Raw genomic sequence first — 25419 nt, 5'->3', positions numbered from 1 at the left:
CAATAACACTTTGCGTTTCTCGTAAGATTTTATTGGAATCCCGTCAAATATTTCTCCATGAATTTCCTATAAGGTATTTCGTAAGTTATCTCAGGAGACATTCTGAGGAAAACCCGTAGAAGAATCTCTGCAATCACTTTGGAAGAAATCCCTAAAGGAGTATCCAGAATCTCGGGACAACTTCTGGTAAAGATTCCGGGAAGATCTTTGGGAATAATGCACAGAATATTTGTAAAAACTCTCAGGTGGATCACTGCAAGAAATCCGGTACAACTACAAGAAACAGCATGGCTCTGAAAGAATGCAAGAAAAGAATTTAATGAGAAATATCAGCAATAACTCCTGTGGAAATCCCAGAAGGCACTCTGAAAAAAAATCTTAGGAGAAAATCCAAGGTAAATTAAGAAAAACTCTGAGAAACATCTCATGACCAACATCGGAAGGAATCTTCTGAGAGAAGTTCCAGGAGATACTCCGAGAAAAACCTCAGGTACAACTTCAAAATAAACCTCGCGAAAACTTTTATCAAATTCCTGTAGGAGACCAGGAAGAACATCTCAAAGAAAGCCTAAAGCAATGGTTTGAAGATATCACAGGAAAAAAATGAAAGAAATCTCTTGAGGAACTCTTGCAGTGAAGTATTTTTTAAGAAGTTCTAGAAAGAAATTCTGACGGAATTTCTGGAAAAAATCCTTGTAGCGAAATTTCTTTATGGATTTTTACTAGCAGGTTCATACGACCTAATGTTTTTTATTATCGGAGTAAAATTTCCCTGAGTACTCAAGAAATTCCCTGAGTATTCCAGGTTTTTCCCTGTTAAATAAAATTCCCTGAGGATTCCCGGTTTTCCAGGTTTTTCCATGTAGTAGACACCCTGAATTGGCCTAAAAATGACTTTTTTCGACATTTGTATGGAAAATACGAAAAAAATCAAAAATATCAAAAAACCCAAGATGAAATATTTTAAGCCGCACAGATTCTGAAACAAGAGGTCCAAACCTATGATCCTGGGGAATAACATTTGAGGTACATTCGATTTTCATAATACTTCCCTTTGAACATAGCGTGCCCCAAGAGTAAACAAAGCAACCACTAGCGCAATCTACAGGCCAACACTAGAAGCTCACCCCCGTTTACTAGTTCAAATTTAGATTACAAATGGTTCAACTTAAGATAAAATTCTTCAAGTAAGAATCACTTAAATTTGATAATTTTATGACAAATAATGCAAAATATTATTCGGTTGGTCGATTCTACGATAAATAAGCTTTCATTTGACGTGTTCACATATTGCGTGTGATACAATGCATGAGCTGTATGAGTGCACCGAAAATGTGCTTTCTCTTGGCGGACAGTAGGGTGAATAAAAGTCGAGCCGGTTCTGAGAGCGTGTAATAAGCGCTTCAACTGTAAATATAATTCTCTGTAATTATGCTTAACATTTTCTCTTGAACAGCCAACTTACAATTCGGTGGGCCTTTTAGGTTTTTCACCCTGCAATAATCGAATTGGCTTCTAACTTGGGCAACGAACTGCGAACTAGACTGTAAAATTCATTGATAAGAATCACCTTAATGCAAAAACTAACCTCAACCTAATCACTTTGGATTCTCACCTTAACTGCTACCGAACTAGATCTTTACACTTTTTACGATGTAGATTTCAGCAAATGCACAAATCAAACTAAATTCCTCGCTAAATTCACTTTTACTAATGATGGAACTCCCTACACGTTTGATTCTACAAATGCCCAATTTTAAACCTTGGACAGACTGGTGGTATTCGTACCATGGTACAATTATCTTGAAATGAGTTTCATACTGATAATTGTCTTCATTCAAGATAGCCTTGAAATAATTTTCTTGACAACTTGTACCATGGTACGAACACCACCAGTGTGTCCCAGGCCTTAGTTGGTTAATGAAAACCGCGTTTCGGTACCGTGACTGTCTGACTGTGTCTCGAAAGAATGTGGAATGATCACCGGAAACGAATCTTTGACAGCTCGCTCACTGTTTGTGACAGCTGTCACTTGTTTCGCCGCGACGCCTCGCCTGTTGGACGCAACGCTTTAGTAACGCTGGGTGACAGGGCTGCCAGCTGGACTGCTTCTGCGGCGACAGCCTGTTTTCCATGACAAAAACGCTTTTTTCAATGCTTTTAAAGCCCATGTTATCAGGTTATATAACGGAAAGCTGTTTATCATCTTTTTCGGGACAATATTTGCCTGAATAGTACGTCGTTTTAATGAATTTTGAAATGGTTCAAATTAAGATTACAATTTGACTAGTTCAAAGCTTGATTTCTTACCCTATTACCAATTCGTGATCCAACGAACGGCTTTTTGTTTTGTTTTATTAGCAGCACTGTAGCTGCTGCCTTGCCTGCTGCTGTTTCTGGGGGTGGTGATGCCTCCCGCCACCCCATGTAACAACGGCAGCAGCAGTGCTGCTGATAAAACAAAACAAAAAGCCGTTCGTTGGATCACTAATCGGTAAAAAATCAATAACTTTTTTCACAAGCATCCAATCGTTTTGCGGTCTTCGAAGGAAATTTCACGGAGAAGATTTTTGGAATATTGAGATAATATTTCTGATAGTTATTTGGACTAATAAGCTGATAGTTATTTTGAATAAGATTTTTTGTTATTTTGGACATTTTTCTACAGTCACACGGACCATGTTTTAGTATCAAAACAACCATATGCAAATATTAATAATGAAATATGAATTATAACTGAGCTTCTGGTTGATTCGATTGACTATCTTTAAATACAAGTGGAGTATAGTTGAATGAATCATGTCCATCTAGCTGGCAGGACACTTTTCATAAAATCAAAAATAAAAACCGTTAAGTGAGTGTACCAAGTGCGTACCATAGCGTACCTAACGGGATTTTGAGCGTACCTGACGAATTCTTAGAAAACAGGTGTCCTGCTGGATAGATGGTGGTTTTTTCGAAAATCTCCATGAATCTTTCCGAAGCTAAGGTTTTCTGCATGTACCAACAGCGTACCTTCCGAATCTGACCTCCTTTTTTAACGTACCTCAAAATTTCCCATACTTTCTTACATAAAATTTTTCAAATTACATTATATGTTTAATAAAACAGCTTCATTGCATTCCTTGTAAAATTCTAGGTATGTTTGACCTAAAAAAGTTTACACTTAAGTTCAAATTTGACTAATTTATGGCAAAAAAACGTATTTTTAATAGGTTTAAGCAATATACTTGATAAACTCCTGAAAGTATGCTAACCATGTATAATTGCAAATAAAAGCCTAAATGTATGCAACAGAAAAAACACAAAAACAGCTCTAACAGATAACTGACTGAATATAACATAACATACTGATTGAACTAATACAAAATAATATAAAAAGAAAATAATACGAAAATAACTAATTTCGTTGAAAATTTCTCGCAAGTAATATTAATCTCACTTAACTGATATTATTTCATCCCGGCATCATTGCTAGATGTATAAAATATGTTTTGCAAGTATTCACATTCAACGTACCTCGAAAAAAATTTGACTTAGTTGAACTAATTCGTGTTATATAAGAGAATAAGTGAAAATTATGCTTCTTCAGAGAAATCTGTTAGGTACGTTGCATAAATCTCACTGAATTGGTAATAATTCGACTTGGTATTATTGTTGGATATATAAAATATGTTTTACAAGTATTCACATTCAACGTACCTCGAAAATAGTTCACTTAGTTGAACTAATTCGTGTTTTATAAGAGAATAAGAGAAAATTATGCTTCTTCAGATAAATCTGTTAGGTACGTTGCATAAATCTCACTGAATTGTTAATAACTCGACTTGGTATTATTGTTCGATGTATAAAATATGTTTTACAAGTATTCACATTCAACGTACCTCGAAAATGTTTGACTTAGTTGAACTAATTCGTGTTATATAAGAGAATAAGTCAAAATTATGCTTCTTCGGAGAAATCTGTTAGGTACGTTGCACAAATCTCACTGAATTGTTAATAACTCGACTTGGTATTATTGTTGGATGTATAAAATATGTTTTACAAGTATTCACATTCAACGTACCTCGAAAAAATTTGACTTAGTTGAACTAATTCGTGTTATATAAGAGAATAAGTGAAAATTATGCTTCTTCAAAGAAATCTGTTAGGTACGTTGCATAAATCTTACTGAATTGTTAATAACTCGATTTGGTATCATTGTTGGATGTATAAAATATGTTTTACAAGTATTCACATTCAACGTACCTCGAAAATAGTTCACTTAGTTGAACTAATTCGTGTTATATAAGAGAATAAGAGAAAATTATGCTTCTTCAGAGAAATCTGTTAGGTACGTTGCATAAATCTTACTGAATTGTAAATAACTCGACTTGGTATTATTGTTGGATGTATAAAATATGTTTTACAAGAATTCACATTGAACGTACCTCGAAAATAATTCACTTAGTTGAACTAATTCGTGTTATATAAGAGAATAAGTGAAAATTATGCTTCTTCAAAAAAATCTGTTAGGTACGTTGCATAAATCTTACTGAATTGTTAATAACTCGACTTGGTATAAACGGGCTTGGTGGTCTAGTGGCTACCGCTTCTGATTCGTATGCAGAAGGTCATGGGTTCAATCCCTGGCCCGTCCCTTTTCATCCTACTTTGTATCTTTCTATCCACTTCCTCTATCTCTCTCTCTCTCTCTCTCTCTCTCTCTCTCTCTCTCTCTCTCTCTCTCTCTCTCTCTCTCTCTCTCTTTACATATACAACTCATGTATGTTCATAGCCATCGCTAGAACCAGAAACGAATTGGAAAAAAGTCGTTTCCCTCCCTTCTAATTTCATCTCACAGCACAGTGTATATAACGCCTAAAAGTTATGCAACCAAAGCGTGCTGTGCCGCTTGACCTTATTCACCTCATTCACCACACAATCCTATCACTACGTACCCCCTATCCATGGATCGCATCACCGACCCAACGGTGACTTCCAGATCTCCCATCCTTTCCGTCTAACAAATACCCCAGTCCGTGCTGGTTGTGGGGATGCAGAGGTGATCTCGGTCTTTAGTAGCAACAACCAGCACACTCTAACATTCCTTTCCCTTCCCAACTGACTATAAGGACGTGGCCGGCGCCGTTATTGATCCAAAATGTATGAGCTGCTAGAATTGCACTTTGAGAATAAGTGGAGTGTACCAGCCCTTATTCATTTGGATCTCAGTGCAATTGATACCAGCTCAGATCAATCACGGAGTAGCAACCATTGACATGTATAGTCAGATTTGATCGTTGATGATGATGATGATGATTGATCGTTTGATCGTTTAATAACTCGACTTGGTATTATTGTTGGATGTATAAAATATGTTTTACAAGTATTCACATTGAACGTACCTCGAAAATAATTGACTTAGTTGAACTAATTCGTGTTATATAAGAGAATAAGTGAAAATTATGCTTCTTCAAAGAAATCTGTTAGGTACGTTGCATAAATCTTACTGAATTGTTAATAACTCGACTTGGTATTATTGTTGAATGTATAAAATATGTTTTACAAGAATTCACATTGAACGTTCCTCGAAAATAATTCACTTAGTTGAACTAATTCGTGTTATATAAGAGAATAAGTGAAAATTATGCTTCTTTAAAAAAATCTGTTAGGAACGTTGCATAAATCTTACTGAATTGTTAATAACTCGACTTGGTATTATTGTTGGATGTATAAAATATGTTTTAAAAGTATTCACATTCAACGTACCTCGAGAAATTTGACTTAGTTGAACTAATTCGTGTTATATAAGAGAATAAGAGAAAATTATGCTTCTTCAAAGAAATCTGTTAGGAACGTTGCATAAATAAATCTCATCAAAATTGGTACGTTGGTTCGTTGGTACGTTGAATGCGAATACTTGTAAAACATATTTTATACATCCAACAATAATACCAAGTCGAGTTATTAACAATTCAGAAAGATTTATGCAACGTACCTAACAGATTTCTCTGAAGAAGCATAATTTTCTCTTATTCTCTTATATAAAACGAATTAGTTCAACTAAGTCAATTATTTTCGAGGTACGTTGAATGTGAATACTTGTGAAACATATTTTAGACATCCAACAATAATATCAAGTCGAGTTATTAACAATTCAGTAAGATTTATGCAACGTACCTAACAGATTTCTCTGAAGAAGCATAATTTTCTCTTATTCTCTTATATAACACGAATTAGTTCAACTAAGTCAATTATTTTCGAGGTACGTTGAATGTGAATACTTGTGAAACATATTTTATACATCCAACAATAATATCAAGTCGAGTTATAAAATTGGTACGTTGGTTCGTTGGTACGTTGAATGCGAATACTTGTAAAACATATTTTATACATCCAACAATAATACCAAGTCGAGTTATTAACAATTCAGAAAGATTTATGCAACGTACCTAACAGATTTCTCTGAGGAAGCATAATTTTCTCTTATTCTCTTATATAACACGAATTAGTTCAACTAAGTGAACTATTTTCGAGGTACGTTGAATGTGAATACTTGTGAAACATATTTTATACATCCAACAATAATACCAAGTCGAGTTATTAACAATTCAGTAAGATTTATGCAACGTACCTAACAGATTTCTCTGAAGAAGCATAATTATCACTTATTCTCTTATATAACACAAATTAGTTCAACTAAGTGAACTATTTCCGAGGTACGTTGAATGTGAATACTTGTGAAACATATTTTATACATCCAACAATAATACCAAGTCGAGTTATTAACAATTCAGTAAGATTTATGCAACGTACCTAACAGATTTCTTTGAGGAAGCATAATGTTCACTTATTCTCTTATATAACACGAATTAGTTCAACTAAGTCAAATTTTTTCGAGGTACGTTGAATGTGAATACTTGTAAAACATATTTTATACATCCAACAATAATACCAAGTCGAGTTATTAACAATTCAGTGAGATTTATGCAACGTACCTAACAGATTTCTCCGAAGAAGCATAATTTTCACTTATTCTCTTATATAACACGAATTAGTTCAACTAAGTCAATTATTTTCGAGGTACGATGAATGTAAATACTTGCAAAACATATTTTATACATCCAACAATAATACCAAGTCGAGTTATTAACAATTCAGTAAGATTTATGCAACGTACCTAACAGATTTCTCTGAAGAAGCATTATTTTCTCTTATTCTCTTATATAACACGAATTAGTTCAACTAAGTCAATTATTTTCGAGGTACGTTGAATGTGAATACTTGTGAAACATATTTTATACATCCAACAATAATATCAAGTCGAGTTATTAACAATTCAGTAAGATTTATGCAACGTACCTAACAGATTGCTTTGAAGAAGCATAATTTTCTCTTATTCTCTTATATAACACGAATTAGTTCAACTAAGTCAATTTTTTTCAAGGTACGTTGTATGTGAATACTTGTGAAACATTATTCATACATCCAACAATAATATCAAGTCGAGTTATTAACAATTCAGTAGGATTTATGCAACGTACCTAACAGATTTCTCTGAAGAAGCATAATTTTCTCTTATTCTCTTATATAACACGAATTAGTTCAACTAAGTGAACTATTTTCGAGGTACGTTGAATGTGAATACTTGTGAAACATATTTTATACATCCAATAATAAAATCAAGTCGAGTTATTAACAATTCAGTAAGATTTATGCAACGTACCTAACAGATTTCTTTGAAGAAGCATAATTTTCACTTATTCTCTTATATAACACGAATTAGTTCAACTAAGTCAATTATTTTCGAGGTACGTTGAATGTGAATACTTGCAAAACATATTTTATACATCCAACAATAATACCAAGTCGAGTTATTAACAATTCAGTAAGATTTATGCAACGTACCTAACAGATTTCTCTGAAGAAGCATTATTTTCTGTTATTCTCTTATATAACACGAATTAGTTCAACTAAGTGAACTATTTTCGAGGTACGTTGAATGTGAATACTTGTGAAACATATTTTATACATCCAACAATAATATCAAGTCGAGTTATTAACAATTCAGTAAGATTTATGCAACGTACCTAACAGATGTCTTTGAAGAAGCATAATTTTCTCTTATTCTCGTATTTTTTTTATCTAGTTAATTTATTTGAGGCTCAATCGCGTATAACGCTATACGGAGCCGAAGATCCCTTTTTGCACTTAATAATATACTATGTTCAAGATAATAACTTTTCAATCATGTTTGTTAATGATGGGAGGAGGCCAGGGTACTCGTGGCAGCTCGAGGTTAGAAGGTCACATTTTGAGGGATGGATAGGGTGAGGACTGGACCAAAGGTTTCACTGCAGCTCATCCGGGGGTCTTATTCTCTTATATAACGACAATTAGTTCAACTAAGTCAATTATTTTCGAGGTACGTTGAATGTGGATAATTGTTAAACATATTTTATACATCCAACAATAATACCAAGTCGAGTTATTAACAATCCAGTAAGATTTATGCAACGTACCTAACAGATTTCTTTGAAGAAGCATAATTTTCACTTATTCTCTTATATAACACGAATTAGTTCAACTAAGTCAAATTTTTTCGAGGTACGTTGAATGTGAATACTTGTAAAACATATTTTATACATCCAACAATAATACCAAGTCGAGTTATTAACAATTCAGTGAGATTTATGCAACGTACCTAACAGATTTCTCCGAAGAAGCATAATTTTGACTTATTCTCTTATATAACACGAATTAGTTCAACTAAGTCAAACATTTTCGAGGTACGTTGAATGTAAATACTTGCAAAACATATTTTATACATCCAACAATAATACCAAGTCGAGTTATTAACAATTCAGTAAGATTTACGCAACGTACCTAACAGATTTCTCTGAAGAAGCATTATTTTCTCTTATTCTCTTATATAACACGAATTAGTTCAACTATGTCAATTATTTTCGAGGTACGTTGAATGTGAATACTTGTGAAACATATTTTATACATCCAACAATAATATCAAGTCGAGTTATTAACAATTCAGTAAGATTTATGCAACGTACCTAACAGATTTCTTTGAAGAAACAAAAAACATATTTTATACATCCAACAATAATACCAAGTCGAGTTATTAACAATTCAGTAAGATTTATGCAACGTACCTAACAGATTTCTCTGAAGAAGCATAATTTTCTCTTATTCTCTTATATAACACGAATTAGTTCAACTAAGTGAACTATTTTCGAGGTACGTTGAATGTGAATACTTGTAAAACATATTTTAAATATCCAACAATAATACCAAGTCGAATTATTACCAATTCAGTGAGATTTATGCAACGTACCTAACAGATTTCTCCGAAGAAGCATAATTTTCACTTATTCTCTTATATAACACGAATTAGTTCAACTAAGTCAATTATTTTCGAGGTACGTTGAATGTGAATACTTGTAAAACATATTTTATACATCGAACAATAATACCAAGTCGAGTTATTAACAATTCAGTGAGATTTATGCAACGTACCTAACAGATTTCTCTGAAGAAGCATAATTTTCTCTTATTCTCTTATATAACACGAATTAGTTCAACTAAGTCAATTATTTTCGAGGTACGTTGAATGTGAATACTTGTAAAACATATTTTATACATCGAACAATAATACCAAGTCGAGTTATTAACAATTCAGTGAGATTTATGCAACGTACCTAACAGATTTCTCTGAAGAAGCATAATTTTCTCTTATTCTCTTATATAACACGAATTAGTTCAACTAAGTCAATTATTTTCGAGGTACGTTGAATGTGAATACTTGTAAAACATATTTTATACATCGAACAATAATACCAAGTCGAGTTATTAACAATTCAGTGAGATTTATGCAACGTACCTAACAGATTTCTCTGAAGAAGCATAATTTTCTCTTATTCTCTTATATAACACGAATTAGTTCAACTAAGTGAACTATTTTCGAGGTACGTTGAATGTGAATACTTGTAAAACATATTTTAAATATCCAACAATAATACCAAGTCGAATTATTACCAATTCAGTGAGATTTATGCAACGTACCTAACAGATTTCTCCGAAGAAGCATAATTTTCACTTATTCTCTTATATAACACGAATTAGTTCAACTAAGTCAATTATTTTCGAGGTACGTTGAATGTGAATACTTGCAAAACATATTTTATACATCTAACAATGATGTCGGGATGAAATAATATCAGTTAAGTGAGATTTATATTACTTGCGAGAAATTTTCAACGAAATTATTTATTTTCGTATTATTTTCTTTTTATATTATTTTGTATTAGTTCAATCAATATGTTATGTTATATTCAGTCAGTTATCTGTTAGAGCTGTTTTTGTGTTTTTTTTTCTGTTGCATACATTTAGGTTTTTATTTGCAATTATACATGGTTAGCATACTTTCAGGAGTTTATCAAGTATATTGCTTAAACCTATTAAAAATACGTTTTTTGCCATAAATTAGTCAAATTTGAACTTAAGTATAAACTTTTTTAGGTCAAACATACCTAGAATTTTACAAGGAATGCAATGAAGCTGTTTTATTAAACATATAATGTAATTTGAAAAGTTTTATGTAAGAAAGTATGGGAAATTTTGAGGTACGTTAAAAAAGGAGGTCAGATTCGGAAGGTACGCTGTTGGTACATGCAGAAAACCTTAGCTTCGGAAAGATTCATGGAGATTTTCGAAAAAACCACCATCTATCCAGCAGGACACCTGTTTTCTAAGAATTCGTCAGGTACGCTCAAAATCCCGTTAGGTACGCTATGGTACGCACTTGGTACACTCACTTAACGGTCTTTATTTTTGATTTTATGAAAAGTGTCCTGCCAGCTAGATGGACATGTTAGCTGGTCAAAGCAGACCGAACCAGCGGACAAATCGAAGAAGAAGTGCAAATAATTCGCATTGTAGTGAACAATTGTGCTCGCAAATTCGCAAACCGTAGTGATGGCAAATTTACCACCATATGGGAACGGAGCACCTCCGTCCCATCAGCAATATCTTCAACCTCCTCCCTTAATCCCACGTCATCAACCTTTACCTCAACCACCAGTGATGCACTATGGTCTACCACCATTTGATCCGAACAATAATACTTTCACGCGTATGATTGATCAACTGAATTTCTCGAACATGAGTGTTGTGAATTTGAATGAACAAATGACTGCTATGCGAAATGAAATTGATAGTTTGAGGATGGAGAATTCCAGACTTAGACTAAACAGTGCATTGGAAGATGGGCGTACCAATAATGCGGCCCCTCCAAGTTGCAGTACGCCAAATGGCGCGACTGCTTACCAAGCAATAGAAAGACGCGGTAGTGAAATATTGGGACATGATGAACAAAGAAGTGTGATACACGCAGAAAAAAGCATGGTAAAATCAAAAATATTTCAGGTAAACTCAAATAAATTGTCAATTTGTTCTGGCAACAAAAATAAAACTGTTTGGAGCAAATCGAACGTCACATTTGAAGCAAATTCAATCCATTTTTGAAACAAACATGTATCTTCTGACTGGTTATGTTAGAAACAAATGTAAAAATTTTTGTTTTTTTGTGGCAGGTCGGCCCTACGGAAACATTTGTTTTCCAATCAAATTTACAGAATTATTTCCTTCTGTAGGAAAATCCACTTCCCGCGTGGCACTTTCAATGCCAACATCATGTAGATAACATACGCTCCCGAAATCAATGGGATTTCGTGGAAACTTTTGGTGAAACTTGCCTTTTTTGCAAGAGGAAATCTTGTTGGGTGATGCAGCTGGAACTTGAGAGTTTTGTTTATGTTCTCGACGGCGGAACGGGGGGCTCTTCAATGGGAATTGTAGAAATCAATATGTAATTGAGTTTGTTTTAAAAATTAATATTTTAGTTTTAAATATTTTATAAGTTTACGGAATAAACATGAATATTTTTGTTTCAAACGAACGAAATTTGTCTCCGTGTAAGTGCAACTAATATTCCTTTCGGCAACGGTCGAGGTGATGATAGTTTTGCAAGGGCTATGAGGAACGATAACGAAGGCAATTCCATTCAATTTAGTGCACCGCATAGTATGTTCAACGATTACTCTACCGCTAGAAATTGTAATGTGCCGGAAAGGTCCGTCGGTGGTGTGCGAAACACTTGGCCAACCGCGGAAATGCGCTACAGGACATCGCGTGACAATTGTTACGAAGGCTCTGATCATCGTTTGACGGTAAGTGAGATTGAATGTGAATCTGCCTTTTCTGAATTTTCTGGTACCGATCATTACCCAGTGCACAAATGGATTTATGATTTCGAGGAGATGGCTGAAACGATCGGTCTAACTGATTTGCGCAAATTTGTTGTGGCGAAGCGCAAGTTGGTCGGTTTGGCGAAGATGTCACTCAACAGTGCTCACCATGTTACCAACTGGTGGTCTCTCAGAGATTTTTTGATCGATGAGTTTGCGCATGGAGAAAATAGCGCTCTACACCCTAAACGAAAGTACACAGGGAATGAGTAACTTGCGAAAAGACAAAGGACTTTTCACTCATATTTGCGTACGACTGGATCAGCACAAAAAATGTGCTGATCCGGTGTTACACAAATTTGCGTGAATTTTCACACAAGTTTGCATGAAATCTTTTGTCTTTTCGATCGCTGCGTGAAACTTACTCCTTGCTCTGTGTACATCAATCTTTCCGTGTAGTTCATGAGAGACTCAGAGCACGAAAAAGGCACTTGGGAGAAAATGTTCTCGAATACTTTTTGGTAATGAGAGAGATTGGCGCAAAGGCACAAATTGATTCCGAGTCGATTATTACCTACACGATAAACGGAATCAATGATAATGGCCCGGATAAGATGCTGCTCTATGGAGCAAATTCAGTAAGCGCATTCAGAGACAAATTACGGATTTATCAGGGAATTAAAGATAGCAAGTATAATAAGGATATTCGATTGACACCTACTAATACAGAAAAGTGGTACGGGAATTCTCGTTCGGAGGGTGGTTATAAACCAAGATAGCCAAACAGATTTAACAGTGTACCAAAATCAACAGCATGTTACAGTTGTGGTAAAGTTGGTCATTTAGCGAGGGAATGCCCTAGAAGGTTTGGCGAAAGACAAGTTAATGTTTGTAAATCCTCGACGGTTTCGAAGGGGACTTACATGACTGTTATTTCAAACGACTGCCCTGTAGAAGCATTCTTCGATTCTGGGGCTGATGTGTCTCTGTTGCGAGAGGATTGGGCTAATAAATAAATCTGATAGTTGATGAAAGTGAGAAGAAGAGACTAACAACGCTGAATGGCACTATTTGGACTTTGGGTACAGCTCGGGTCGACGTACAAATAGAGCACACTCCTCTCTGCATAGTTTTTGATAATTGGAAGGAATTTATTGATGTACGGTGACGTCAGTGTCACGGCTGAGGGTGCCAAATTTCATCCTAAAGAGGAAAATTTTGCTTTGAGAATCACAACAGATGATATTCAAGATGACCCGTTGAAGCATATCAACGACATTGAGATTCGCGATGAAGTTAAAAATATAATTGGAAATTATACTCCACATCAAAACGCAGGGACAAGAGTAAAATTGAAAATTGTATTAAAAAATGATTCACCCATACAGCAGTTACCACGGAGATTAGCTCCCCTAAAAAAGCAGATAGTGGATGAACAGATAGCGAATTGGTTGGAAGAGGGAATTATCAGATCGAGTACTTCTGAATACAGCAGCCCAATTGTTTTAGCGCACAAAAAGGATGGGACCAGGCGTCTGTGCGTTGATTACAGAAAACTCAACAAATTGATCGTGCGGGATCATTTTCCAATACCATTAATAGAGGATATAATAGATGATCTTCATTCCGCGAGAGTATTTTCAACATTAGATCTTGAGAATGGATTTTTTCACGTTCCAGTAGATGAGGCGAGCATAAAATTTACGGCTTTTGTCACTCCTTCGGGGCAATACGAGTTCCTTAAAACTCCGTTTGGGTTGAGTATTTCACCAACAGTATTTCAGCGTTTTATTAACGATATCTTTCGAGAGCTTATAGAGAGAAAAATTGTAATTATTTACATTGATGTTTTGCTTATTCTTGCGAAAGATGAAAAGGAGGCTTTGGAGAGATTAAAAATGGTTTTAGAGATAGCGGCGAAACATGGTTTGAAAATAAAATGGAAGAAATGTCAATGTGGTATATCCAGTATTCCTGACAACACTTGCCATGCCATGCTGCTGCGATAAGCATTCGATGGAGTTGAATGTTTATGAACTGATCGAGTTTCGTCGTGTCAGCATTGCATGTGCGGTGCGGTCCCACGGTCTGGACTGACCGCAGTTCTAAGACACATCGATCGTATGATCGTCCAAGCCCCTCCCCAATCCAACTTTGTATGTGTTAGTAATTAAGTAGGTCTAAGAATTATCATGAATAAAGCACAAGCCATTATGGTCAGAACCAACGTAGAGTGAAGTCCGATTCTTCAAGATAACTCCCGTGGAAAACGTAAACTACCTCATGGCGAACCGTGAAAAATCGTAGTGAAAAGTGTTAGAAGCCACCGTTTGATAGTGAAGAAATAAACTATAAACCATTATGTGACACTTGAAGTATAGTGCAAACCGAGGCTGTTGTGCAATTAGTGAATCGCAATTGAAAACTTTTACACCGAGCCGTCGTCACCATCAAAATGGGTAATCAAAAGTCCAACCCAAAGACTGAACAAAACGGTGATTCGGATATTACAATCATCAATAACCAGGATCAGCACACAGAGATGTTGTTAGCACACGAATGGAAGATTGTAGTTATTTTAGTGATCGTTGGACTACAGTTGGCAGTTACGTTATACGTACTTTTCATGAAACGTGAAAAACGAAGAGCATCAAAAATAGCAGCAAGGTCAATCGCGGCATTGAACCAGGTGTAGTCCACATGCACACGAGCAACGAAGTTGAAACGGAGCCCCCAATCATCAATTACCAACCATGGTGAGTGGAGAAAGTTTGCATGGGTAGGCGACGACATTCCGGTGAGTGACATTATCGGTCAGGGTGATGGTCGAATCAGAGTTAAGAAAACTTCAAACGATTTTGGCAAATTTTAATAAATCGCCAAACAGGCGTTATTTACGCTCAACACTGCACGAAAAGCAGAAAATTACTGAGCAAATTTATAAGCAGATCTTATTGTTAGTGAAGAACACAGAAAAAACAACGGCAGAATATGTTATAAAAGTGGCAGAAGATTTAAAAAATAGCATTATTACTTTTATTGAAACAAGATTGAAGCAGCCAAGTTTGCCTAAATTCAAAACAATCGCGAAAAGCTTCATTAAATTTACAACTCTTTTCAAAAACAGCCACCAAAAAATGGCATTCGACATCAAACAAGCTTCAACGCTTGTGGAAGTTTTTGATGGGAACCCTGAAAAAACAGAAGCATTTGTGGATGCTGCTAATTTGCTAATAGAACTGACACCAGCAAATCAGCATCCCACTTTGTTCAAATTTCTAAAAACAAGGCTTGCTGGACAAGCAAGACAGGCCTTACAAGGACAATTAAATGATGATCCAGCTTTATTGGTACAGTCGGTAGAACAAAAATGTGTCTCTCGTCAAACACCGGAAACTATAATAGCCAAGATGAAAAATGTCAAGCAAAGAGGTCAAGCAGATACTTTTTGCAATGAAATCGAAACGTTAACGACAAAGCTGAACAGTTTATACGTTCAACAGAAAATTCCCGCTGATGTAGCGTGCAAAATGGCTACAAAAGCAGGGGTTGAGAGTTTAATAGCTGGGACCAATAACCCAGAAATCAAACTAATTTTAAAAGCATCGTCTTTCAACACCATTGGAGATGCAATTCAAAAAACTTTGGAAAATTGTGTCTCGCCGACAAATTCAGTGCTCCATTTTACTCGAAACAGAAATGGACCAAATGGTCGTGGTCGAGGCAATAATTTCAGAAGCCGAGGAAGACGTGGTTATTACCAACATGGTCAAACACGTTCTCAAAACAATCATCGTGAGTATAACAATGGTGATTACAACTTTAATCGTGGACAAAACCGTGGACGAAGAGGAAATCACAATCACTCCTGTGATTACCGAAATGTTCGTCAGATTCAAGCAGAAAATGACCAGGAAAACGCTCAGGCGCCTCAGCGAGCAAATCAAAATGCATTGCCGCTGAGGGAAGCCAGACAACAATAAAGAATATATACTCCATAGATTTTGCTGGAGAAAATTTTGTGAAAGCATTTGTTGAAATTGCTAATACTGAATGTACTTTCATACTAGATACAGCCGCAGATATTTCAATACTAAAAGCAGATTTAGTCGATCAAAATTACTTAATAGATCCCTCAACGAGATGTATTATTCGTGGTGTTACAGACGGAACCGTCAATACAGTTGGAATTGCAACAACTAATTTAAATTTTGATGGTAATATTTTAACTAACTTTCCTTTCCAATTAGTTGAAACAAATTTTCCCATACCGTCGGATGGTATCCTGGGAAAAGATTTTTTGAACAATTATAAATGCAGTATACATTTTGATTCATACGTATTAGAAGTGCGGACCAGAGAAAAAGTTTTTGAAATTCCAATGGAAGACACTATTCACAACCAAATTGTTATACCTTCCCGTTGTGAAGTCATAAGGAAATTTAAAATAGACAATATCAAAGAAGATTGTGTAATTAAATCAAAGGAATTGATTCCTGGAGTATTCATTGCCAATTCTATTGTGAACAAAGACAATACATACGTCAAAATTGTCAATTCTAATTCATATTCTGTAACTATTCCGGAAAATCCACAAGTTGATTTTGAAAGTTTAAATGATTATTCAATATTGAACATAACAAAAACCAAAAATGTTGAAGACAGGTCAAAAGAAATTTTTCAAAAAATTGATACAGATAATATTCCGATCAATGAAAAAGTAAAACTTACTCAACTGATTGAGGAGTTTTCTGATATCTTTGCACTAGATAATGAGAAATTATCTGAAAATATTTTTTATCAACAAAAAATTTCTGTAACGGACGATACACCGGTTTACATTAAACCTTATCGTACCCCGCATAGTCAGAAAGAGGAAATTAATAAGCAAGTGAAAAAATTATTAGATAACGATTTAATCGAAACATCTACTTCCAGTTACAACTCTCCTATTTTACTTGTTCCGAAAAAAGGTACAAATAGCGAGAAGAAATGGCGTTTAGTTGTCGATTTCCGACAGCTGAACAAACAAATACTTGCCGATAAATTTCCGTTAACCCGTATTGATGACATTCTTGATCAATTGGGTCGAGCAAAATGGTTTTCCACATTGGACTTAATGTCCGGATTTTTGCAAATTCCTCTTGATGAAAAATCAAGACAATATACAGCTTTCAGTACTGAAAATGGACGTTACCAGTATAAACGTTTACCTTTTGGTCTAAAAATTTCACCCAATAGCTTTCAAAGGATGATGACCATTGCTATGACAGGTCTGAATCCGGAAGTTGCATTTTTGTATATTGACGATATCATCGTCATAGGTTGTTCTACAGAGCACCATCTGAATAATTTGCGTAAAGTTTTTGAACGATTACGTAAATATAATTTGAAACTGAACCCAAGTAAATGCAATTTTTTCAAGAAGGAAGTAACCTATTTAGGGCACAATATTTCCGATAAAGGCATCCTCCCTGATTCTTCAAAGTTTGAAGCAATTATTAACTATCCAGTTTGCAAAACTGCAGATGATGTGAGACGATTTGTTGCATTTTGCAACTATTATCGTAAATTTATTAAAAATTTTGCGCAAATAGCAGCACCTTTAAATAAATTATTAAGAAAAAACGTTAAATTTGAATGGACGGAAGAATGCCAAAGTTCATTCGACAAGTTGAAGAGATCACTTACTGAACCAAATATCTTGCAATATCCTGATCTCAAACAACCTTTCATTCTAACTACAGACGCTTCGGATAAAGCGTGTGGAGCCGTACTTTCACAGAAACATGGTGAAGATGAGTTGCCAATTGCTTTCGCCAGTAAGTCATTTACTAAAGGTGAAGCACATAAACCAGTAATTGAAAAAGAATTAACTGCAATTCATTGGGCAGTTAATCATTTCCAGCCATATTTGATTGGCACACGTTTTACAATTAAAACTGATCATAAACCTCTAACGTATTTGTACACCAAAAAGAACCCGAGTCAAAAGTTAACTAGAATGCGACTTGACTTGGATGAATATGATTTCGATATAGAATTTATCAAGGGTCAATCAAATGTTTGTGCGGATGCTTTATCCAGAATCAATCTAAGCTCAGATGATCTTAAACAAGTAGCTATCATGGCAGTACAAACCAGAGCGATGACCAACTCAAGTGAAAACGGAATGGCCAACCGTATTTACGAAGTTGTTAATCCCGAAGAAACGCATAACCTGCCTAAGCTAATAACGAGTACTCCAAAAAGGGGAAAAAACTATGAAATTAATTTTAAACTGACGTCAAAGAATCGAAAAAAGTTAATTAAAGAAATGACTAGTCATATCAATCCAAAAGAGGACTTAGCATTCGAGCTAATGTTTTCAGGATTAGAATCGATGCTATGGGACTGCAGCCCGAAAGTAGCATTAACAGATAGTGACCCCATATTTGAAATTATTCCATTACCAACTTTCAAAGAAATAGGAACAAAATTTCTCGAGAAAGTTGAAATATTGATTTATAAAGCGCCCAAAACAATTGAGCATGACAATGAAATTCAAGAAATATTGTTTAACAATCACAATACAAAAATCGCAGGACATCCTGGACAACTGAAATTGTATAAAAAACTAAAACCTTTTTACTATTGGAAAAACATGCGACAAAGTATACGAGAATATGTACAGAATTGTTCATTCTGTCAACAAAACAAAACTTTCAAAAATCCAAAAGAACAATTAATAAAAACTGATACACCTCCACAACCTTTTCATACAGTTGAAATAGATACTGTAGGACCATTACCAATCACAAACAATGGTAATAGATATTTATTATCGCTACAGTGTGAATTTAGTAAATACATCATTCTAATACCAATGATGGACAAGAAAGCTTCGACAATAGCTAGAAAATTTGTTGATAGCTTATTTCTTATATATGGACCCATACAGTCTATTAAAACAGACATGGGCACAGAATTTAAAAATGAAATTTTCAAAGATGTATCAACATTCCTGAATATCGAACACAAATGTTCAACAGCATATCATCCTCAAACTATTGGTATGCTTGAGAGGAACCACAGAACATTAACCCTCCAACGCCCGAAAAGGAACCAATGGAGATAACAGATTTTTTTTGAATGGGAGGTGAATTGTACAATAGAAATGTTCATTTCACCGAACCGGTTCATTTTACCGGTTCACTTTTGAACCGGTAAAAATGATTTTATTGACCCGATTAAGAGTCGTTCAGTTTTTATAATATATCCTCATGAGAGATTAAATACTTGAATAAAATATGTGTTTGTGTGAACCGATTCCCTCAACCGGTTCACTTTTGAACCGGTAAAATCAATAATTTCGTGTAACTGGTATTATGCTGATGTTCTACACAGAGTGAAGATAAAAGGATGAAGAATACATTATTTTTTGAACCGCTTCGTTTAACCGATTTATTTTTGAACCGGTAAAAATAATTAAATTATCTCGCTCCAGGATAGTTCGAATTTTAATATTACTTTTTATGGCTGTCCTTCCAGAAAAAATAATAAGTGATTTGGAAAAGCGGTTCGCTAAAACGGTTCATTATTGAACCGGCAAAATCAAGAATTTTATCTCACTAGTATTATGGTGATAATATGCGTATTACGATAATAAATGGATGCCCATTCGACAAGAAAACATGACTTTGGGAACCGGTTCATCACAATAATAATTTATGAACGGGTAAAATAATTTTGCTGTCCCGCCGGAGTTTCATAATTTATTTTAATTAACGATTAAATCTAGACCTAAAATAGGTGATAAGGAAAACCTGTTCGCTAATCCGATAAACTTTTGAAAAGAAAAAAATGTGTTAATGTTAAAGAAATTATTATTTTTGAAAAATGATAGATCGGCGAGATTAAGGATTTTGCAAACTGGCTGGTAACACCAATCTAGTTATGAACAGGTTAAAATATGCTATTGTATAGTATGAGAAACGTTGAAATTCTTTGATATGTATATTTCGTTTGGCCGATACCGACTAAAGTAATTTTACAGTAAAACCTCCATGAGTCGATATTGAAGGCACCATCGACTCAAGGAAATATCAAGAAGTGGAACAAAAATCCTTTGGGAAGTTTTTTGGGGGACCATCACAGTAACCCAGAAATTATTTTTCAGCATGCAAAAAACTACCTCCATGAGTCGATATCGAGTCAAGGAACATCGACTCATGGAGGTTCGACTGTATTTATTTATTGATTTTGTCAAACATAACGTTTACTACATTTTCACTTATAACTACAGTATCGGACAATAAAAATACATAAAAGCCGGTTTCCCTTACAAACTTTGTAGTCAACTTACTTCAGATTAACATATTCTAGTTATTTCTCAACCGGTTGTTTTCATTTTTCTGTGACGAACTACAAAAAAAAATTTTTCAAAATCTATTGGAAAAGTTCAGTATTAACTATTGATACAAAAATCATAGATAGGCTGAATCTTGCCAATGCCAATGCCATAGATAGGCTGAATGCACCAATCCAAAAAAAACTAAACTGTTTCTTGTGTGATGACGAATAAATTTGTTAAAATAAATAAAATCTAAAAAAATTCCATCAACAATAGATTTTGCTTATGCGGTTCGTTATATAGAATACTACCAAATAATGATCAAAACTGTCAAAACCTTTGACACGTGAAAGATGTTCCTTATTTGATGAAATGCACAAAAAGCTACTGATAATTTCCATGGATTTGCAAGTAATTCAACAATACGACTATCTGATCAATAAGTGCCATTGATTTTATTGTGCATGTTCCCGAGAGGGAAACCAGGTTTTTAGAGCGGCTCAAGTTTTTTGTAGCAACGCTTAAACTGAAATTTATTTACAAAAGAATTCAATTAACACAATTGACAACACAAACTTAATAACTACCAACTTACAATTAAGTGGTTTCCTCTGCCACGACCTCTTTTATCCGATTTACAAATGTGATTGGATTGAACTAAGGGCCGCTACCCTAATTGAAATATGTTGCTTGGATGCTGTTGTGGGGTCATAAATATGTTTGATTATCAGTCCAAATTCACACACTCTCTTCTGCGACTACTTACATAAGGATCCACCGGCACGGTAAGTTTTTTGGTAATTTTCCTTATTTTAGGAATCACCAGACCGGTGTGCGGCTAAGGAGAAATATCCCGGTAAGTATACATATAGTTTTCACTGACTATCTTTCTCTCCAGGTTCTACTTACGAAATCAATGATTATTAAACACAGCACTGCGACTTTGGCAACTTCCAACTACTTTCGACTCCAACTAATTATCACATTCGAAATAAACAAGATAAATCTACAGCTTCAAAACTACTTCGACTGTTTCTAATGCGATGGCGAAACTGCACTTTTTTCCTTGTTTATTTATCGCTTGTTCTACCAGTTTATCACCCAATTTCGTCCCTCTTTACTCTACCACTACCAGCGCGCGAGAACTGTCATGCTGCACTTATGCTGCCGCTAGACTGGTTCATTTTTTAGACCGGCCCAGAAAACTTACTTTATGCGGCGTCGCAACACCCCAGCCCGTAACATCCGACATTTCCGGATTTACCTTACCTCTAGCGCCGCATGGTTCATCACATCTCGTCTCTACACCTTACCATCTGCCGTCCGCAGGTTTGTCGGACTCGCCCATCTGAGCCCTCGATCACAATCGATGACGCCCCTTTTCCTTCGGGTTTTCCCGTCGACCATGAACACAGAATCGCCCTCTTGAAGCGGTTGCTGATCGTCGAACCATTTCGACCGCTGGTTGACCATCGGAAGGTACTTCGACGTCAGTGCTTCGGTTTCGATGATGCCAGCCGTTTCCACTTCCTGGCAACAGATCTCGTCCGACAACTTGCGGCCCTCATCGAGCGCACGCATCGCCCAACTCTTCTTCCTACGGCGATCGATATTGACTTCATCCGGTCCTGCTCCATTCGCGACGAGTCTTCTCGTCAGCCGCTTTTCCTCGTACAGGTGCGGCAACAATTCGCCGCGGTGCCTCGTCGAAAACGCTGGTCCCCACTTGGACCCCACATCGCTCCCAGGACTCTCTCCATCATCTGCAAGATACCACGGTTCAAATGCTCCGGTGTCGCCGGCTTCGCCTCTTCTAGGCTCCGTAGGGTTTCCAGCGAGTTGCCGTTTCGAATTTCGAACCCGCTTATTTTGTTGATGGACCTGTCCTTCTGCCTTCAGAACCAGCACCGCCATGTTCATGGTGGTTCTTCCGGGTCTGTCCGGATGAGGAAACGTGGTAACTTCTTGTCCTCGGTCCTTCGACAGCAATCCGGTTTCGCAGCGATCGCCGACGAGTTGGGTGGTTTGCTCTCGTATTTCCCGGGCCTGTTTCTTCTCTACGGCTCCCCACGGAATTGCCATCACCGATTCTTCCGTATTGTAGTTCCAATTTACAATACAGCATTTTTATCAGGAAAATACGAATAGAATATAATTAGTTGTTGAATATTCAAATTTATCATTATTCGATGGTAGTTCTGGTGATTTTATTGGAAATTTTTATTAAGGAAAATTGATATGCTTAGATTATCAAAACCAATAAGTTTCAAAAAAATAGCGGCACTATATCATAATTTAAATAATTTTGCGAATGCTCTGGATCCCATACAGTGGCTACTCATAACTATTGATGAGTCGCAAAAATAATTGATTCGTGATTCTCGCAAGTTGTACCGTCGTGCGGGGCTTCTTTTTACACTTTCTCATGGTTTTTCAACTTTATGACATTATTACTCCCAGAGTAGTGAATGGATTTCTACAATTTTTACACATAATAATCGTAAGTAAGTATGTAGGATGTATGCAAAATTTGAACTAAATCCATCAATAAATAAAATAGTTGTTCATACACCAATCGGACACATCTCATATATTATCGGGTGGGGGATACTTTGGACATTTTTATGTATAACAAATTTGCATATCAAATTCCAGGGTTATTTAGAAAACTACTATGTACCAATACTGTAGTATACTACACTACCCGTCATAAGTACGGACTCACAAAAAGTATTGCAACAATATTGCATCACCCTGACTCACCTCGATATCTCTAAAACCAGAACACCTACAAAAATGCCGCCTCTAGAAAAGTTGTTGCTTTTGGTCTTCTGAATAACTTTCCTGAAGACAGCATCTTTGTAAGTCCTCAGGTTTTGGAGATATCGAGGTGAGTCAGGGTGATGCAATATTGTTGCAATACTTTTTGTGAGTCCGTACTTATGACGGGTAGTGTATATCAGACATGATTTCAATAAATATATGCGTTTGAAGATGGTTCTGTGCTACCTTTGGTATTATGTGAAACGTGCTATTGCTATATAGATAGCCTGAAAAAAGGGACCATCAATCCTTTATTTAGGTGAAATGGTCATTTATAATGAATAACGATACAAATATTCAATTGTATATGCTACGTTGATACATTTTGAATGAATTGATCAACCCTTTGAAATTTATGAACTGTAGAAACACTTACAGACCAAATGTTCTGATACGTTATGTATATTTTATTGGTTTATTCGATGTTTTTCCGCGTCCTGACAAGCAATAAACGGTCTGTTTGAAAAACAATTTGAACCAAATGGAGGGAAAACTATTGCTACATAATAATCCCAAAGACATCAAACAGATTTGAACCATATTTCGAGCTCAAAAAAATCATATTCAAAAGTGTCCAAAGTAGCCCCGCACGACGGTACCAAACTTATTCGTTTTTACAATTTATGGATATAACGATTTTTACGACTCATCAATAGTTATAAGTAGTCACTTTATGGGATCCAGAGGATCCGCAAAAGTGATCAAATTATTGAAATTGTGTTATTTTTTTTTATTTGAGCAGTCTCACGGATAGATGAGCAGCATTGAAATGTTAAAACAAACAAATTTGAAAAGACTCGGAACATTCTAGTTATTTTTTATTGAATTACCCATGTTTACGGATATTCCGAATCTTCTGAGGACCAAACAAGACAGTGGTCACTGGTTTATGAGTCGAAACACCCACCAAGTACGAAGTGGTTTTAAAATGTTTATGAATGTTCCACCTGCTGATATATACGCCACAGTGATCACTAATAAATCAGTTCAGTTCCTTTTGCCATCCTTAGATTACTAAAACAAATGAGTTTGGAATACATCGTGTCGCTCTAGCACAATTGTCATATATGGACTATTTTTTACGGATGTTCCGGATAACCCGAAGGTCCAACCAGTGGTCACAAAATTCTCACAATAGTGATTTTATTCTTGGATTTTGGAAACAAATATGTTTGGAAAAAGTCGCGAAGCTCTAGCACACTTTTCATGAATTGACTACTTCAATGGATGTTTCAGATATTCCAAGGGTCCAATGGTTGCTCTGACACAAAGAGCAATCACAATAATAATAATAGGACTTTCGTACAAAAAAACGTTACGGAGGGGGGGGGGGGGGTCGAAAAATGTTTGCAAAATCGTAAAAACCGTGACACTCAAACACATTTTTTTATGAATTGACCATTTTTACGAATGTTCCGGATAAACCGAAGGTTTATTGACCTCGCAGCACCAAATCGGAGTTCGCCAGTTGCACTAGCGAAGCGAAGTTTTCAGCGAACTTTCTGTCATTCCTCATCCGACCCGACATGCATCCCTGATGTTTTCGTTTTCAGTCCGACGCCGTGTCGACAATCACGACTTTATCCTACCTGGGCGTCTGTCAGTCCGAGCGCGCCAAATTTTTCGTGAGTGAGCATGTGGTGTTGGTGGTTAAGGTGAAACGGTACGCTAGCCGCTATTAATTAGAAAAATTGTTTCGCAAATGTCGATCGCTTGGTCGATCGGCTTTTTTTTGCGAAAACGCAAACTGAAAAGTATTAATTTATTAAAAATAGTAAGCGCACGGGTACAATAGTTTAGCAAGTTCGGAATTTTGTGTGAAATTAGTTTTTGTTTTCACCATGGAAAAATGCTTCTGACTACCATGGTGAGTTCGTCTCATTTCCCCTTAAGTTCGCTAGTAATGCAGTGAAGTTTGAGCGATGCTCATTCTTCGGTTTTCTTCCAAATCCACAATATTAAGTGGTCACTCCGATTTATATATCAGTCGCAACATGTCTTTCAACCTTAAATTGCTGAAAC

The 25419-nt window shown here is 35.7% G+C and overlaps 1 protein-coding gene across 1 annotated transcript in view; it reads right to left on the bottom strand.

The window, feature by feature from the left end:
• LOC109398173 (GEL complex subunit OPTI) overlaps positions 1 to 25419 on the bottom strand; it is a 59667-nt gene that overhangs the window by 13349 nt on the left and 20899 nt on the right. The gene's annotated exons all lie outside the window — the stretch shown is intronic.

Source organism: Aedes albopictus, chromosome 2 (genome assembly GCF_035046485.1).
Source record: "Aedes albopictus strain Foshan chromosome 2, AalbF5, whole genome shotgun sequence".
NCBI lineage: Eukaryota > Metazoa > Arthropoda > Insecta > Diptera > Culicidae > Aedes > Aedes albopictus.
Note: the sequence above shows the minus strand (reverse complement) of the source record. Positions and strands in the feature narration are given on the sequence as shown.